This window comes from Arachis hypogaea, chromosome 13 (genome assembly GCF_003086295.3).
Source record: "Arachis hypogaea cultivar Tifrunner chromosome 13, arahy.Tifrunner.gnm2.J5K5, whole genome shotgun sequence".
Classification (NCBI taxonomy): domain Eukaryota; kingdom Viridiplantae; phylum Streptophyta; class Magnoliopsida; order Fabales; family Fabaceae; genus Arachis; species Arachis hypogaea.
In genome coordinates this window covers 78,977,056-78,994,047 of record NC_092048.1, presented here as the reverse complement: position 1 = coordinate 78,994,047, position 16,992 = coordinate 78,977,056, and the positions used below count along the sequence as shown (strand labels likewise).

The 16,992-nt window shown below is 38.8% G+C and overlaps 1 non-coding gene across 1 annotated transcript; it reads right to left on the bottom strand.

Moving 5' to 3' along the window:
• Window positions 1-10,295: 10,295 nt before the first annotated feature.
• Window positions 10,296-10,402, bottom strand: LOC112738741 (small nucleolar RNA R71). The gene has a single exon (XR_003169684.1). It is a non-coding gene; the product is annotated as a small nucleolar RNA R71 (small nucleolar RNA).
• Between the last annotated feature and the right edge of the window lie 6,590 nt (window positions 10,403-16,992).

The following is a 16,992-nucleotide window of genomic DNA, read 5'->3' as shown; positions in this document are numbered from 1 at the left end:
ATTGAGATACTCGATGATATATCAAAGGTTTTCCCCTTACTGATTTTCCGGAGTTCTCTGTACTTTCGGAAAAGATCTCGCGTACTCGAAAACCGGGGTTGTTACATTCTACCCTCTTAAAAGAAAATTTTGCCCTCAAAATTTCAGTTACCTGAGAATAGAAACGGGTAATTAGCTTTCATCTTATCTTCCAGTTCCCAGGTGTGCTCTTCTTCTCCTCTTTGTCCCCAAGCTACTTTGACCAAGCGAACAGTTTTGTCTCTTAGGTGCTTATCACTTCTTTTTACGATCCGAACTGGTGACGGTTGATATGTCAAATCGTTTCGTAACTGTACTATCTCTGGTTGTAAAATGTGACTCTCGTCAGAAATATATTTCTTAAGTTGCGAGACATGAAAAACATTATGAAGGTTTGACAGATATGGAGGAAGGGCTACTTGATAAGCTACTAGACCGACTCTTTTAAGTATTTGGAAAGGTCCTATGTATCGAGGGTTAAGCTTTTTAGTCTTAAGGGCTCTACCTATTCCAGTAGTCGGGGTTACTTTAAGAAAGACATGGTCTCCCTCACTAAACTCTAAGGGTCTACATCTATTATCAGCATAGCTCTTTTGACGGCTCTGTGCTGTCTGGATCTTCTGGCGGATCCCCTTTATCTTCTCAGTAGTTTCTTGCACTATGTCTGGACCTAAGACACTAGCTTCTTCGTCGTCATTCCAACACAATGGTGTCTGACATCTTCTTCTGTAGAGAGCTTCATATGGTGCCATCCTAATACTTTGTTGGTAACTGTTGTTGTAGACGAACTCGACCAATGGCAAATACCTATCCCAACTACCTTGGTTATCCATCACACAAGATCTTAGCATGTCTTCCAATGTCTGGATTGTCCGCTCTGATTGTCCATCTGTCTGAGGATGGTATGCTGTACTCATATGCAATTCTGTTCCTAAAGATTTCTGGAAAGCTCTCCAGAATCTGGAAGTAAACCTCGGATCTTGATCTGAAACAATTGACAAAGGTATTCCGTGCAATCGTACGATTTCTTGAATATATATCCGTGCCAGCCTTTCTAATGTATAGTCAACTCGAATCGGAAGGAAGTGTGCTGATTTTGTCAACCTGTCCATAATTACCCAAATGGCACCGTGTCCTGTTGAGGTCCTTGGCAATCCCGTGACAAAATCCATAGTGATCTGCTCCCATTTCCATTGTGGTATTTCTAAGGGTTGCAAGGTTCCTGATGGTTTCTGGTGTTCCACCTTCACCTTCTGGCAAGTTAAACATTTTGAGACATAATCAGCTACCTCTTTCTTCAAGCCCGACCATCAGAACATTTGTTTCAAATCCTGATACATCTTTGTTACTCCAGGATGCATAGAAAATCTACTTTGATGAGCTTCTGCAAGAATCCTTTGCTGCAAATCTTCAGAGCTAGGCAGACAAATTCTGTTATTGTATCTCCAAAGACTGCTACGATCTAGTCTTACAGCTTTTGGTTCCTCTACTTTCATCCATCTCAGCATCGTCATCATTTCTGAGTCCTGTGCTTGTGCTTGCTGAATCCTAATCTTAAAATCTGGTGTTATATGTAATTGGGCCAAACGGACTCCACTTGACGTCTCAGTCATAGCCAACTTAAGGTCCTCAAATTCCGCGAGTAACTTTTCTTCCTTTATCATCATCCAAGAGATACTCGAATTCTTCCTGCTCAATGCGTCTGCCACCACGTTCGCTTTTCCTGGGTGATAACTTAACTTAAAATCATAGTCCTTTAGGAACTCCATCCACCTTCATTGTCGCATATTAAGATCCTTCTTGTCAAAGATATACTTTAAACCTTTGTGGTCATAGAAAACTTCTAGTTGAGCGCCATACAAATAGTGTCTCCAGATCTTCAGAGCAAACACTACTGCAGCCAACTCCAAGTCATGCGTCGGATAATTTCGTTCATGAGGTCTCAGCTGCCGGGAAGCATAAGCCACCACATTTTTGTCTTGCATCAGCACACATCTAAGTCCTTTATGAGAGGCGTCACAGTATACTTCAAAAGGTTTCTACGGGTTGGGTAGTACTAATACAGTTGTAGTTGTTAACTTTTCCTTAAGCATCTTGAAACTTCTATCACACTTAGTCGTCCAAACAAACGGAACTTCCTTTCGTGTAAGGTAAGTCAAAGGTAAGGCTATCTGTGAAATCCCTTTAAGAAACCTCCGGTAATATCCAGCAAGTCCGAGAAAACTCTGAACTTCTGTAACGGTCGTAGGTGGTTCCCATTGCACTACTGCTTCAATTTTTTAAGGATGCACTGAAATTCTTCCCTGTGATATAACATGTCCCAAAAATTCCACCTTCTCTGTCCAGAACTCGCACTTTGATAGTTTAGCATATAACTTCTGAGTCCTTAGTATCTGTAATACAGTCCTTAGATACTCTTCATGCTCTCTTTCTGTCTTCGAATAGATGAGAATATCGTCTATAAAAACTACTACGAACTGATAAAGGTACGGACGGAAAATACGATTCATGTAATCCATGAAAATCGCAGGAGCATTATTTAGTCCAAACGACATAACTGTATACTCATAGTGACCATATCGAGTTCTAAATGCAGTCTTCGGTATATCTGACTCTTTCACTCGAATCTGGTGATAGCCCAATTGCAAATCAATCTTCGAGAACACAGTTGCACCTTTTAACTGATCCATCAAATCATCTATTCGTGGAAGTGGATATCTGTTCTTGATAATGACTTTATTTAGCTGTCGGTAATCTACGCAAAGTCTCATTCCACCATCCTTCTTCTTTACTAGCAACACCGGAGCTCCCCAAGGTAATGCACTGGGATAAATAAATTTCTTTCCAAGTAGCTCATCCAATTGCTTCTTCAACTCTGTAAGTTTCAGTGGTGACATCCGGTACGGTGCTATGGAAATTGCTCCGGTTCCAGGTACAAGTTCAATGCGGAATTCTATCTCTCGCTGAGGAGGAAACTCAGGTATGTCGTCTGGGAAAACATCAGGAAATTCCTTCACCACTCGGATTCATTCTAAGCTTAGTTCACTATTATTCGAGCTAGCCGCTAACAGAACGTACCCCTCACAATCACTCTCGTCTAATGTAACTCTTACAGAATTCAGATATAAAGTATGAGACAGAAATGGTTTAATATCTAAACTATCAGAAGGAATAACAGCAGTTCTTTCATAGCAATCAAGGAAAACATGATACTTAGATAACCAATATAACCCTAGAATAACTTCTAAACCACATAGAGGCTACTAGATTAGATCATGTATAAAAGTTCTGTTCCTAATAGTGAATGGTACTTGCAGGCACACTAAACTAGTCAAAGCATTTTGGGATGCAGGTGTATGGACAATCAGATCAAAGTTCAACTCAGAGAAATCTAGTCCCAACTCATGAGCAACAGTTAAAGAAACAAAGGAATGTGATGCACCCGAGTCATACAGTACAGTTAGGAATCGATTCTTGATGTAACACTGACCTTGGATCAGGGCGTCTAATTGCATAGCATCATTAGCGGTCATGACAAACACTCGACCTTGTTGCTGGGTTCGCGCTGGATTCCGAGTAAACCTCTTCGCGCAATTCTTAGCCATATGTCCTGGTTCATTACAAATATAACACTTGGATGTCCCAAACAAGCAGGGTCTATTACCATGATCTTTCCTACACTGCCTACATGCTGTATTCACCTGTGCCTGTTGGGGTCATTTACCATTATCCTGCCTTGGTCTACCTCCGTTTCCACCCGTAGGGCGAGCAGGAACGTTACCAGCTTGTGGATTCTTTTGCTGTGGCACACCAGGTGTCTTGGAGTTTGTCCTACGTGGTTGCCAGTGATAACTATTGTAGTTCCTTGGTGGAAATCCTTGACGACTTGCTTTAGAGGCACTTACCTTCTTAGCACATTCTTCCACTAACTTACACTTATTAACCAACTCAGCAAAATTTCGTATCTCCAATGGAACTACTGAACTCATCAGATCCTCACGAAGGCCCCCTTCGAACTTCAAACACTTCCATTCTTCAAAATCAGTAGGATTCCCTTGGCAGATCTTGGAGAAACGGCACATGTCATCAAACTTACGGGCATATTCTGCAACAGTTGTGTTACCCTGTTTCAGCTGCATAAGTTCCATCTTCTTAGCGTCACGAGCTGCCCTCGGAAAATACTTCTTATAAAATTCATCCTTAAAAGTATTCCAAGGAATATTGCCTTCATCTTGTTGCAACAGTCGCTGTATCTCCTGCCACCAATGCTCAGCTTCTCCTTCCAGCATATAAGTAGCAAACTCCACGTGTTGGCCTTCCGGAACATGCTGCGCTCGCAGTGATCATTCGATAGCTCGAAACCAGTTGTCAGCATCAGTCGCAAAAAGTATACCTTTAAACTTAGGTGGTTTAACCTTCAAAAAAGTCGCAAAGGTCATAGGTCTTTCGAGATGCCCCAAGTTATTCTCATCATTTCCACTATCTTCCCCATGCTCATTCTCATTCCCGTTTCTCACTCCAAGACGATCAACAACCCTAGCCGCTGCTACTGCAGCCTCACGCACTGCCTCAGCCACAACGTTCATGGTAGTCATAAACGTCTCCTATTCCCTCTCGTAGTTAACATTAGGAATTCCTTCCCGTACGCCTCGTCTCCGTGAACCCATCGTGGTCCCGTTCACACCAAACAATCATTATTAAGGTGATCAGTCTTAACACTTCAAGTCAAGTGTGAACATTCCCAGAACGAAAACACAGAGACAATCATGCAACACATATCACATAGATATCCTATAAGCATGAGACACACAACAGAGTATGCAATGAAGCATAGTCAGTCCACTCCCCAGGCTCTATTGGGAACGAACTGCTCTGATACCAAATTGTAACGACCCAACTCCCAGTATGCCATGGTCATACAAGAAGCTAAGTGTTACTAACTTGTCCTTCCTAACTATTATCTATTATTTAACATATAAGCATGTGCCTTGTTAGAACGTTCCCAATTTTACGAGTAACTTTTTTTTTTAATATATCGTTGCGGATAACAAGGTAAAATAAATAGGCATACATTGAGAGAAGTAGAAAGGAAGCATAAATAAAGAAAGAAACACAACTAATAATATACATCATGTACACTATAACAAAACATGTAGCGTTTACACAAGATCAAGTCAGTTTACATCCTCGTCATCCTACGCAGCTAATATATACACGAAACTCCCAGGGCCTGGCCCATACAAAAAGCCGCTAAACTGGCACCCAGGCTAGCCTAACCACTATATAGCTCCTAGCTCTCGGGTGTACTAACACAAGTGAGAGACTAACTATCAGATAATGTCAGACTAGAGTGTCATCAAAAGAATGCCCCTTCCACAGTCAAACTATATCTACACGTGGCCGTTCGGAGAATCGCCGTGAGGCTCGTCCATCTCCTCATCCTGCTCTATCTCTATCTCAGGATCCTCCTCCTCCTCATCGTCTGCAGCTACAGTTATACCCTCAGATCCACCAGAAACACTGCTGTCACTATGTACAAAACCATTCGCGAGCACAGGTCCGTTCGCGTATATAGGAGCTGTCCCACCGTCCGGTAGTACCAGCTCATCAGGCTGTGGAAAGTCGGGGATCGGCTCAGCGGGAAAATCCCACTCTGGTGGTATCACAGGTACGTAGTCACTAGATAACTGAGGCTCATCAGGAATGATAGGCTCAGGTACTGCCTCATTCAAAGGTTGAGCTGGTATAGGGTGTCCGGGATTATCAAGAAAAGGATGCCCAGGTGCGTCAGGATGTAACCAGGATATGGGAAAGTCGTAAGGAGCATCGGGGTCAAAATGCGGGCTAGACAGAGGATCTTGAAAAGCTTGATTAGGTAATGCATATCGTCTAATACGAGGCTCTAAACCCATAATGAAGTAACTGTGATGTACCGGATCCTCGTAGACGTAAGGGTCCACGAACTCATAGAAGATCACGCCCGTCTCCATCTGAGGGGGAGGAAGGGAGAGAAAGGGTAAGAACTGGGGAGTTCTTAGTAGGGTCAGGGTTATTAGTTACATTCATTTATTCGATTCCGATTAGCAGATGGATATTAGAATACAGTAAAGTAGTAAACAGTAGTTAAAACTAGATAGGAAAGACAGAAAACAGAACACAAACAGAAGAACACAAGGAAATAGAGCACAGACATAACACTCAAGCAGACAAACATAAAGAAATAGTTCACACACAAGAAGGAAAGCAACAAAGAATGATGCACAGACAAGAATGATGCATGTCTAGCCCTAGTACAGGCCATGAGCTCATGTGTCGGTTAGCACCTGCATTCCCGACATTTATCCGGTCACGAGTTCACGATTTCCCGGATACGATCTTCCGTTCAAATAAATGCGCATATAATTATTAGCAGCTCTATTGAGACAGCCTCTGCTTACTACTCGCAGGAAATATACTCTTGGGAACAGAAAATTGCTGTAGGTATCCTAGTTTCCCTACAGAAACTCTTGGGTTGCTTTAAGCAACAGATAATAAATATTATCTCTTGGGTTGCATTAAGCAAAAAATAAGCAAACAATATCTCTTGGGTTGCCTCAAGCAACAATTAACCTCAAGCAAAAATATCTCTTCGGTATGAATAGTTAGCATGTCCTAAGTATAAGTTCATTAAGTCTATACTGAAACAGTTTTACTTTTCATACAATATCTAACCCTAGTCACAAGTCAAGTACTAACTAAGTTGCCCTAGTTCGTTCACTAGTCTCTGTCTGGTTTTCTGTCATTAAAACTTTACAGACTTTTTCTTCGATTTTTATCTTTTCTTTATCTTTTTATCTTTCTTTTATCTTTGCCTCACTAAAATGTTCTTATCACTCCCTAATTGTTTTACGAAGGTAATTATGAGATTCTGCACTTAAAGTTGTCTTTCTAAAACTTTTACAGAAAACTGTCTTTTTCGTATTATTTTATTATTTTTATTAAAATATTATTTTTAATTAAATATTATTATTTAATATTTTACTATTATTTATTATTTTATCATTAATTTTCGAAAATTAACTTACCTTTTACTTTTAACCTCTAAAATTAACTTTTTACCACCCGTAACTTTTAATATTTCTACTTTAACCACCATAACTTTCAGAAATTACTAAATAACCCCTTAAACACCAAAATTTTTACTTCCTTGCCCTTTTAAGGATCTAAAGCCTGTTCTTCATTGTTCTTCATCACACTCAAAGTGTTCTTCATGTTCTTCATAAATTCTTCAGATTCTTTCTCTATTTTTACCCGTTTTTCAGTCTTTTCAGCAACCGATTTTTACTATAATTCATAATAAATTAGCAGCCAATAAAACCCCATCTTTTCTACATGATTTCAACACAAATTGAACCTCAATTTAAGCTTAGGGTTTCGTTTTTCCAGCTGTTCCAAGAACATGAACTTTAAAGCTTGAATTTCATCAAATTTCATCAAAATTTCACCAAATTTTCACCAAGAATCAATCATATATGCAACCAATTTTTAGCACAGCCAATTTATACAACATTCACACAACTCAAACATAAATAATCAAGATTAATTTCGTGACACCCTACCTGGTTTTGCTGCTCCTAATTCAGGTAGACTTTCAGGTGGTCCTTTAGCACTTTTTCCTCCTAAATCACATCAAGATCAACTTTAAATTCAAAAACCCTCAGCATGTTAGGAAGTGATTTATAATCTTAGACTTGCTGGAAAGTCACGTTTCTTGGCCCTCAAGTCAAGTTAAGCATGATTCCTAAGGTAGAACATCAAGAAAACACATGTTTAAACATGTTTCCTTGAAACCGAATCAAAAGAGAGATGGTGCAGCTAACTCACCTTGATTCCAGCCTTGATAAGTGATATGATCATGTAGAGAAAGAAGAGAGGATCATTTTGGTCGGATTGGAATTTTGATTTGAGTTTTAGTTCAGCAGAAATCAAGCTTTGAAGATTTGGAACTAAGAACTTTTCTCTCTTTTTCTCTCTACCTATTTTCGGCCACAAAGTGAAAATGAGCCAGCTTTGGGGGTTTTGGGGGTGTAGGGTGAGTTGTGATTGGTTGGCTTGGAGGTGGATTAAAATAATATTAAAATATCTCAGGTGTATAGCTACTAAAACTAGATGTATCGGAACACTTCTGAAAACATCTCTAAAAATTATTTTCTGAGCTACTAGCATAAATGACAATAGTAATATATTTATTATGATAATAAGACATGTATAATGAGGCCTTAGCATTACTAAAGTCATCAGAGAGTGCTGGTGCTAAGTTGCACCAGTAAACTGTGAACCCGGTTAAACCGATTTTTCTATTTTTAACTAAAACTGACCAGGTAACCTTATAATATCATTCAAGAAGCTTCTAATAATAATATAATGATAATATCACCCTATTATCTCTCTTCTCTCATAAATCGAGTCCGGTTTGTCAAACTGAGACTATTTACGAAAAACCGAATCAAAACTCCTAACCGATACGGTTCAAAAACTAGGTTCTTCGCGACCGCGTTATCGAGCTTGTCTCGGAAAAGGTTCTAACTTAAAGATAACATAATGACAATGAGGATTGAGATACTTGAGGTTATATCAAAGGTTTTTCCCTTACTGATCTTCCGGAGTTCTCCGTACTTTCAGAAAAGATCTCGCGTACTCGAAAACCGGGGTTGTTACATCAATTACCTTGGAAAAGGGGTTGAATGCAAAATGGGTTTCATGGGAACCTTGGAAAAGGAAACATGAAATCATGCTAGAAATTCCTTCTCACACTTGAGTAGGATCTGGGTTTTGGTGTTTGGATATGGTGACATAAAATCCTCCCTCTACTTGGACCTATGATGATGTGTGGTATAATCAGGGACCAAGCATATCTCTCTTCATGAGCAATTAGACTAAGGAATTAGCTATTGATCAAGATATGAGAGATTGAGTCACCAAGGAATTTGGGCTCAATCAATCATGATTGCCAAGAAGTCAATGAGTTGCATGATTGAAGAGGATATGAGCTGGATTTAATCCAAAGAGACAACATCTCCTGATCTCAATCAATTTCCTTATTCTTATCTTTCACTTTCTTTATAGCTTTCTTTACATTCTGCAATTCCCCATTCCCATTTACAATTAAGTCATTTAAGTTTCTGCTCTTTACCTTCTTGCCATTTCCAATTCTGTCATTTACTGCTTTCCTTTACTTTTAAGTCATTTATATTTCTGCACATTTACAATTCTGCAATTATAATCTATTCTACTTAGCTTGACTAATTCACCAATTGATTAAAATTGCTCAAATCTACCAATCTCTGTGGATACGATCCCACTCCACTATGGGTTATTACTTGACGATAATTTTGGTGCGCTTGCCAAAAGAACGGATTCACTATTTTTATATGGGGAGTGAATTTGGCTCATCAAGTTTTATGGCACCGTTGCCGGGGATTGGTTTGAATTTGACAATGATTAAATTGATTGGAGAGCTAGATTAAGCATTTTTTATTACCTTGTTATTTTCTTTTTAGCTCTTTATTTTTCTGTCCACTCTATTTTCTTTGTTTTTACTTTGATTATTTTAGTTATTCATTATTCATATTTCCATTCTTCTAACTGTTTGATTAATTGCATTAACCAAGTTAACCACTAATCTTAACTATAGTGATTCTTCACTTGTCCTCTACTTGCTGTTTGTTGAATGTATGACAGGTAGAAGGGGAAAAACTTCATCCTCTTTTGATAGTGAAACTGAGAAGACCTTTCATAGATTAAGGAGGGAAGCAAGAGGCAAAGGCATAGTTGGAGAGGAACCAGTAGAGGAAGATCCGAGAACCACCACGGATGATGAAGTGCAAGACAATGTTGGGGGAGATGCTGGAAATCATGATGGGCAAGAGAGGAGAGTCTTAGGCTCCTATATCAACCTAAATCTAGGAAACTGTGGCAGTAGCATCCTCAAACCAACAATCCATGATAACAACTTTGAGTTGAAACCTCAACTCATCACACTTGTCCAGAATAACGGTTCATATGGAGGAGGAGCCTAGGAGGACCCAAACTAACATCTCACTACATTCTTGAGGATTTGTGACACTGTAAAGTCCAATGGTGTACACCCTGACACCTACAAGCTACTTTTGTTCCCTTTCTCACTCAGAGATAAGGCAGCAAAGTGGTTGGAAGCATTCCCCAAGGAGAGCTTAACCATATGGGATGATGTTATAAACAAAATTCTAGCAAGATTTTACCATCCACAGAGAGTCAACAGGCTAAGTACTGAGGTGCAAACTTTCAGACAGTAAGATGGTGAAACACTTTATGAGGCCTGGGAGAGGTTCAAAGATTTGACAAGGAAATGCCCACCGGATATGTTCAATAAGTGGGTGCAACTACACATCTTCTATGAAGGGCTGACATATGAGTCAAAGCAAGTAGTAGATCATTCTTCTGGAGGCTCACACAACAAGACGAAAACCATTGAAGAAGCCATAGATGTCAGAGAGACTGTTGCTGAGAATGAGTACTTCTATGCTTTAGACAGAACTCAAAAGAGAAGAGTAATGAAGCTCAATTCAATGGATGTCTTGCTGGCCCAAAACAAACTTATCACTGCACAACTAGCAGCCTTGACCAAGAAGATGGAGAGTAATCAAGTCTCAGCCATTCAAGCCCAAGCCCCCCAACAGGAAGGAAATGCACCAGAAGTTGAATGTGAATGGGAGCAAGCCAACTATGTGAACAATTCTAGACCACCATATGATCCAAACTCCAAGACATACAACGGAGGTTGGAAGAACCACCCAAATTTTGGGTGGGGGAACCAACAAAGCCACAATCAAGATCATACCAAGCCATACCAAGCCAATCAATACCACAATTACAATCCCAACCATCAATCAAGCAATAATAGATCCTACCATAATGCAAAAAATACATCATATCATTCTACTCAACAAATACACAACAACCACCATCAAGACACATCAACCTCAACCATGCAACCAAGTGAGATCAAAAGCAACTTTGAGAGAGTAGAAGCTGCAATAGCACAACTGTCATCACAGCTGACAGGAGCTATTTCCACTCTTTTGGAGAGACAAACACAAGCTGATAAGAGGATAGATGCCAACCATGAAGAGTACAGATCAAATCTGAAGAATCAAGGCGTAGCTATTTCAAAATTGGAAGCACAATTAGGAATTCTATCCAAGAAAATTCCTATGTCTACACATACCTTTTCCAATGATACCATGGCTAACCCAAGAGGGGAATGCAAGGCCATCACACTTAGAAGCAGAAAATTTGTAGAAGAAGCAACCCCAAGCCAGAGCAACCAAGAAAAAAGAGTTGCAGAAAAGCCTGAAAACAAGAATGAAGAGGAGACTGATAAACCCCAATTTTGTGGTTTATATTGTGTAGAATTTGAGGGGTTTTGTCAATATTTTTCACACTTATTCACAAGAATTACATGGTTTTGTGTTCTCTTCCTAATATTGCTTCATGATGGAAAACATGCTTCTTTTGCCTTAGAATTGCTATATTTTGATCCTCTTTTATTACCATTCGATGTCGTGACATGTTTGTTGAGTGATTTCAGAATTTATAGGGCAAGAATGGCCTAGAAGAGAGAAAGAAAGAATGCACAAGTGGAAGGAACATGAAGATTTGGATTTTGGGAATCTCAGCATGGGCGCGCACGCGCACCTCGCGCGCACGCGTGGGTTTGGGCAGCTGGAAGTGGCGCGCGAAGATTGGCGCATCCGCGCGGATTAGAGAAATCCACACCGACACGCACGCGTACATGGCGTGACCAACTTATCCCAAGAGTTCAGGCTGTCTTTGGGTTGAGAATCCAACCATAATCTAGCTCTGTCTCTTACAGTAAAAGGGAAAAGCATGAGCCTGTAGACTTCAGGATCTACTGCATTAGTCTTAACAGTATCACATATCTGCAAGAATTCAGTTAAGAACTGAAAAGGATCTTCAGATGGAAGTCCATGAAACTTGCAGTTTTGCTGCATCAGAGAAACTAATTGAGGTTTCAGCTCAAAGTTGTTTGCTCCAATGGCAGGGATGGAGATGCTTCTTCCATGTAAATTGGAATTAGGTGCAGTGAAGTCACCAAGCATCTTCCTTATATTATTATTATTTTCGGCTGCCATCTCCTCTTCCTGTTCGAAAATTTCTGAAAGGTTATCTCTGGATTGTTGTATTTTAGCTTCTCTTAGTTTCCTTTTCAGAGTCCTTTCAGGTTCTGGATCTGCTTCCACAAGAATGTTCTTGTCCTTGCTCCTGCTCATATGACAAAGAAGAGGGCACAGAAAAATAATAATAATAGAAATCCTTTATACCACAGTATAGGGATTCCTTTGTGAGTGAAAGAAAAGAGGGAGATAAAGAATGTAATGGAATGGAAGAAACACAACTGTGAGGAGGGTAGAGATGTGAGATGAGATGTTAGTAGATGAATAAATAAATAGAATGAGATGAGAGAGGGAGAATTTTCGAAAAATATTTTTGAAAAAGAGTTAGTGATTTTCGAAAATGGTTTTCGAAAAATGTTAGTATTTTTCGAAAATTTTTAAAATCAAAAATAAAAATAAGAATAATTAGTTAATTAACAAGAAATTTTTGAAAAAGAGGGAAGATATTTTCGAAAATTAGAGAGTTAGTTAGGTAGTTTTGAAAAAGTTAAGAAACAAACAAAAAGTTAGTTAGTTAGTTGAAACAAATTTTGAAAAGATAAGAAGTTAGGAGGTTAGAAAAGATATTTTGAAACCAACTTTTTGAAAAAGATAAGATGAGAAGATATTTTTGAAAAGATATGATAGAAATTAGTTTTTGAAAAAAGATTTGATTTTTAAAATCACAATTAATGACTTGATTCATAAGAAATCACAAGATATGATTCTAGAACTTAAAGTTTGAATCTTTCTTAACAAGCAAGTAACAAACTTCAAATTTTTGAATCAAAACATTAATTGATTATGTTATTTTCGAAAATTTGATATAAAAATAAGAAAAAGATTTTTGAAAAATATTTTTGAAATTTTCGAAAATAACTAAGAATTTTGAAAAAGATTTGATTTTTGAAAAAGATTTTGAAAAAGATAAGATTTTCAAATTGAAAATTTGATTTGACTCATGAGAAACAATTTGATTTTAAAAATTTTTGAAAAAGTCAATCCAAATTTTCGAATTTGATGAGAGAAAATGGGAAAGATATTTTTTTGATTTTTTGAAATTTTTATGATGAGAGAGAAAAATAGGAAAAATGATGCAATGCATGAAAGTTATGTATCAAAACAATGAATGCATGCAAGAATGCTATGAATGTCAAGATGAACACCAAGAACACTTTGAATGTCAAGATGAACATCATAGACACAATTTTGAAAAATTTTTAATGCAAAGAAAACATGCAAGACACCAAACTTAGAATTCTTTAATGCTTATGCACTAAGAATTCAAGAATGCATATGAAAAACACCATACAACACAAAACAAAAAATCATCAAGATCAAACAAGAAGACTTACCAAGAACAACTTGAAGATCATGAAGAACACTATGAATGCATGAAATTTTCGACAAATGCAAGATGCACATGCAAATGACACCAAACTTATGATATGACTCATGACTCAAACAAGAAACACAAAAAATGTTTTTGATTTTTATGATTTTCTAATTTTTTTTGGATTTTTTTCGAAAATTATATGAAAAATAAAGAATAAGGATTCCAAAATTTTTAACATGAATTCCAGGAATCTTGCATTCTTAGTCTAAAGCTTCAGTCCAGGAATTAGACATGGCTCACTAGCCAGCCAAGCTTTCAATGAAAGCTCCGGTCCAAAACACTAGACATGGCCAATGGCCAGCCAAGCTTCAGCATGTAACATAAGAGAATATATTGCTCATTACTTATCGAAGTAACTTGCCTCTATGCTGATGGTTTGGAAGTCTCAATCCAAAAGAATTTAGACATGGCTTTACAGCCAGCCAGGCTTCACATGCTTCATGAAACACTAGAATTCATTCTTTAAAAATTTTGAATAAAATATTTTTTTTTCAAAAATAAAAGAAAAATTTTTGAAAGATTTTTGAAAAATTTTTGAAAAGAAAATAAAAAGAAAATTACCTAATCTGAGCAATAGGATGAACCGTCAGTTGTCCATACTCGAACAATCCCCGGCAACGGCGCCAAAATCTTGGTACGCGGAATCGTGATTACACTTTAATTATGTAAAGTTCATTGCTCTTTCTTTCCCTGGAAATGGCGCCAAAAACATGATGCCAAAACCACGGTTCACAACTCCGTGTAACTGACCAGCAAGTGCACTGGGTCATCCAAGTAATACCTTACGTGAGTAAGGGTCGAATCCCACGAAGATTGTTGGTATGAAGCAAGCTATGGTCACCTTGCAAATCTCAGTTAGGTAGATATAAATTGATAATGGTGTTTTCGAATTTAATATAATAAAATAGGGATAGAAATACTTATGTAATTCGTTGGTAGGAATTTCAGATAAGCGAATGGAGATGCTCTCATTCCTCTGAACCTCTGCTTTCCTGCTATCTTCATCCAATCAGTCTTACTCCTTTCCATGGCTGGCTTTATGTGATACATCACCACTGTCAATGGCTACTTTCGGTCATCTCTCGGGAAAATGATCCAATGCCCTCTCACGACACGGCTAATTGTCTGGAGGCATCACCCTTGTCAATGGCTTCATCTTATCCTCTCATTGAAAATGGTCAACGCACCCTGTCACGGCACGACTATTCATCTGTCGGTTCTCGATCATGCTGGAATAGGATTTACTATCCTTTTGCGTCTGTCACTAACGCCCTGCAATTGCGAGTTTGGAGCTCGTCACAGTCATTCATTCATTGAATCCTACTCGGAATACCATAGACAAGGTTTAGACTTTCTGGATTCTCTTGAATGCCGCCATCATTCTAGCTTATGCCACGAAGATTCTGATTAAGAGATCTAAGAGATACTCATTCAGTCGAAGGTAGAACGGGAGTGGTTGTCAGGCACGCGTTCATAGGGAATGATGATGATTGTCACGTTCATCACATTCAGGTTGAAGTGCGAATGAATATCTTAGAAGCGAAATAAGATGAATTGAATAGAAAACAGTAGTACTTTGCATTAATCTTTGAGGAACAGCAGAGCTCCACACCTTAATCTATGGAGTGTAGAAACTCTACCATTAAAAATACATAAGTGAAAGGTCCAGGCATGGCTGAATAGCCAGCCCCTCTGATCTAAGAACCAGGCATCCAACGATTGTCAAAAAGACGTCTAATACAATAGTGAAAGGTCCTATTTATAATAAACTAGCTACGAGGGTTTACATGAGTAAGTAATTGATGCATAAATCCACTTCCGGGGCCAACTTAGTGTGTGCTTGGGCTGAGGTTGAGTGTTGCACGTGTAGAGGTCCTTCTTGGAGTTGAACGCCAGTTTTTGTGCCAGTTTGGGCGTTCAACTCTGGTTTTGGCTCCTTTTTGGCGCTGGACGCCAGATTTGGGCAGAAAGCTGGCGTTGAACGCCAGTTTACGTCGTCTATTATTGGCCAAAGTATGGACTATTATATATTGCTGGAAAGCCCTGGAGGTCTACTTTCCAACGCAATTGGAAGCGCGCCATTTCGAGTTCTATAGCTCCAGAAAATCCACTTTGAGTGCAGGGAGGTCAGAATCCAACAGCATCAGCAGTTCTTCTTCAACCTCTGAATCTGATTTCTACTCAAGTCCCTCAATTTCAGCCAGAAAATACCTGAAATCACAGAAAAACACACAAACTCATAGTAAAGTCCAGAAATGTGAATTTAACATAAAAACTAATGTAAACATCCCTAAAAGTAACTAGATCCTACTAAAAACATACTAAAAACAATGTCAAAAAGCATATAAATTATCCGCTCATCAAAGTCCCACCCCAAGTTGCTCAACTTGAAGGCCCTCCTAGAATTTGTGGTTTGTGCTCTAGCACCACACATTACACCGATCAATGTCATCAAATTCAAGAGGAGCATGCCCTTGCCATGGCCAATGTGAATTACAACAACCGTCCGCCCTATCCTTCTCAAGGCCAAAACAACTACTCTCATAGTAGTAATCAAAATCAAGGGTGGAGGGATAACGCCCAAGGGAGCAATCAAAACCAAAAATGGAATAACTCTTCTTCTCATTATAACAACAACCAATCTTCATCTCAATACCACCATAACAACAACAATCACCAAGCCAACCAAAATCACTATAACCAAAACCAAAACAACTACACCAAATACTAAGCACCGCACCATAGACAACAATCCAACCAAACCTCTTCATCTTCCACCAATCAAGTTGATGAGCTTAGAGCCACTATAGAGAAACGGGACGAGAGCAACAAGGCTCAATTCGATGCCTTAGGCGCTCAATTGGCCAATCTCACCGACATGATTTCAAAGATGTCCATGTCCTCCTCCAACAATAACACCAACCAACCCTCAAGCTCCTCTAACCTTCCATCCCAACCCCTTCCAAACCCCAAGGGCGGTCTCAACGAAATCACTCTACGGTCGGGGACTACATTGGAGGAAATACCTCCTAGGGTCATGGAAGACTGGTTTTGTCACATGTACAAACCCCAATAAGAATTAACCGGAGTATTTGGACTCCAGGTCATCTCACAAGGAATTGCAATGAAATGCTCAATTATTAGCTATGAGGATGCAAGGGGTTTGATTTGATATTTGACAAGAAAACATAAATGGCAAGAAAAGTAAATGAACAATTAACTAAATAAAAGAAATAGAAAGAACTCTTGGCTAGACATAGGTAAATTGAGATCACCATCCTTGTCTACATACCATATATTGACAATTATCAGAGGCCAACCTATTAACTCTACTTCCAAAGCCTTAAGTACGTAATATCTACTCCTAGGCTTGAAGTACGTCAA